The sequence below is a fragment of the Sciurus vulgaris genome (assembly GCF_902686455.1).
Source record: "Sciurus vulgaris genome assembly, chromosome: 9".
NCBI lineage: Eukaryota > Metazoa > Chordata > Mammalia > Rodentia > Sciuridae > Sciurus > Sciurus vulgaris.
The window spans coordinates 113,726,519-113,729,641 of record NC_136469.1 but is presented as its reverse complement, the minus strand read 5'-3'; positions in this window follow the sequence as shown (position 1 = coordinate 113,729,641).

Genomic DNA, 3,123 nt, shown 5'->3' with positions numbered 1-3,123 from the left:
AAACTTACCGGCTGTGTTTGTGTGGAGAGAGGAAAAAAGGAGGCTGTCTCACTTATATATCCTTATGAGCCATGACTTCTAAAAAGACACACTGTGCTGCTCATAATTACAAGCTTCTATGGGCAGGCCCACTGGGTAAATGGGCAATATAATGAAGAGACTCCAGCAGCCCTTGGACATATTCTATATATTACATTAAAAATTGCCGCCATAAAATGGTCGTGAGTAAAGTAGTTTTAGGGTACCAGTCTTGCCTTTCAGCTCTTAGACCAAGGTGAGTTGCACAGGGACAGACGACTCTTTATCCCTGCATCTCTTGGAAGGTACATTCCATTACAGGTCAGGTATGACCAAATGGCAAAATTTGCCAATCCCTTCTCTGAAAGGAGGGCTAATTTAGGATTTTCCTTGGGGGACAGATAAGGGTGGTGGAAAGCACAGGGGAGATGTGCTTTCAAAAAGTCTCAAGATAAACCAGGCACACCTGTAATCCTAGCTACTCAGTTACTCAGAGGGCTGAAGCAGGAGGGTCTCATGGTTGAGGCCAACCTGGGCAACTTAGTGAGACCCTGCCTAAAAATGAAAAATAAAGGCAGCTGATGATGTAATTCAGTAGTAGAGCACCCCTGGATTCAATCTTCAATTCTGCAAAAGTTTCAGAACAAACTAAAATGGGTGGTACCTGGAGATGCTGCCTGGGTCCCCACCTAATACTGTAGTTTTGTTCAAAGTCACAGAATTATTGATACACCTGAATTTGTGCATGGGGGTGTCAGGGTGGTGGGTGAGCAGAGTTTTGGGGGCTAGGGCTAGGTGTCCAAGAGGGCAGTGCTCTGCACATGGATGTGCCCAATTTGTACCTGTTCTTGTCTTCCAGCTCCTCCTTATCCTGTGATCACCTCCTCTGGGGACCTCAACCTGAAGAGTTGCCTCAGACCCGGCTCCTCATCCCCAGGCAGGCAGATTGCTCAGCCTCATCACTTCTATAGGGACTTTCTGACTTATAACAGTTCTCAGAATTGTATTTGTCTATTTAGAAAAGGTGAGGATTTTTTTATTTCTATAGCATGGATCAGGACTCTGAAATCCACATGCAATGTGTGACTTTGAGCAGTCTGGCTACCAGTGCTGTGGCATTTATAGTGTATGCTTGTCCTTCTAAGGCACCAAACAGTGTTTTTTAAGTCTTGCCTGCATTGTGCTTCATCTGTATGGTAAAGAAACACCTGAAATAAAGAAAATGGCTATTTCCTACCTCTCCATATACTGGATTCCAGATAATGGCCTAATGGATATAGTGCTTTTTTTTTTTTTTTTTTTTTTTAATGAGGTGCTGGGGATCAAACCCAGTGCCTCAAGCATGTTAGGTAAGTGCTCTACCACTGAGTCACAACCCCAGCCCCCATATAGTGCTATTTATGAAAAGGAATTAATTTTATTTGAAATGACATGGTCTTTGGTAGAGAACAAAAGTAGCTAGAGATTGCGGGGGAGGTACCTTAAATTAGCCATCAGTATGGGTAAAGGAATTATGATTTGAAAAATACCCCAGGAGTGAATTCATGGTTATCAGCCTGGCCCAAATACTTTAGAAATGAGATCTTGTACACGTTCTTGTTAGGCTTTGCATTAAGAAACAGAATGAAGTGAAGGTTGTTACTCTTACGGGAGTGAAAGCTGGAGCTCTGGTTTACAGGCAGAAAGGCGTTTGATTTTGCACTCTCATTTCCATTATTTGACTGTTTCTGGCTTGTAACAAATTTTTAACTTTTCCTAAGCAATGATGCCACTCTGACCACTTAGGCAGCCTGCAAATCCTGCTCTCTGAAATGCTAGACTGCTGGTAGAATGTTTATCCTGACAGTCTAGGAAAATAGTGAAGACAAACTGGGAACAGTGGTGCATGCCTGTAATCCTAGCAACTCAGGAAGTTGAGGCATTAGGATTGCAAATTCACCAGCCTCAGCAATTTAGCAAGACCATCAGCAACTTAGTGAGATCCTGTCTCAAAATAAAAAGGAGGGATGTAGCTCAGTGGTAAAGAGCCCTGGGTTCAATCCCTAGTACCAAAAAAAAAAAAAACCCCAAAAAACAAACAAACAAAAATATAAAAACAGAGATGAAAAAAGTGAAAACAGAGGAGTCTTGATAATATGGTTGTCCCTGGGCATCTGTGGGGGTAAATATGTTCCAGGACCTCCCATGGACACCCAGATTTGTTCAAGTCTCTTCTATAGAGATAGAGTGATGTTGCAGTTGCATGTGCCTCACACACATCCTCCCTATACTTCATTCACATCACTGTAGATTACTTATATGTAATACAATGTAAATGTTATGTAAAAAGCTGCTATGTTAGGAATAAGGAAAAATGTTTGTACATGTTCAGTGTGGGCGCAGTTTCTCCCCCCCCCCCCCAAATATATCCCATCAGCAGTTAGCTGAATTCATGGTCGTGGAGCTCTTAAAGGGGCCAACTGTACAAGCATCGGGGTGTGAAAGATAAACTCATTAAAGGTAAAATACAAAACTAGGCATCGTGGCTCCTCTGTTAATCCAGGTAATTGTGTGCAATCTGCTCTCCATGAACTATTAAACTAATATATACACATCTAAGATTTATGATTGATAAATAGATGTACAATAGGATAGTATGAATGAAAGGGTACTTAAGTTCTTAGGTTAAAGAACAAGTTCTAAATTTTTCCAAACATCCATCATAATTTATCATCCATTATGTTCTTCCTCAGTTACTGGAAGTCAGATAGGGTAGTACCTAGCCAGGAAGTGTGAAGGTGGCATTTGATTTATCAGATTATGCAGATTCCAGAACCTAAATGGAAAATATGCAGATATTTCATCAACTTTTGGCATACCTGGGTGTACATGAATATTCAGGGCTCCACACTACTAAATAATGCTGCATTTCTTGGTTTTATTTGAAACAGTGCATATTTTTAGCATTTTATGGTAAGATTTTACACTTGTCATTTACACAAATTACAAGGTTCTGCTTCAAGTCTTTAAAAAAATTCTAAAAATTCAGCCCATGTGCAGCACAAGAATATGCAAAACTACTTTATATTATACACACTTTTTATCAAAGGAGATACAAAATTCTGG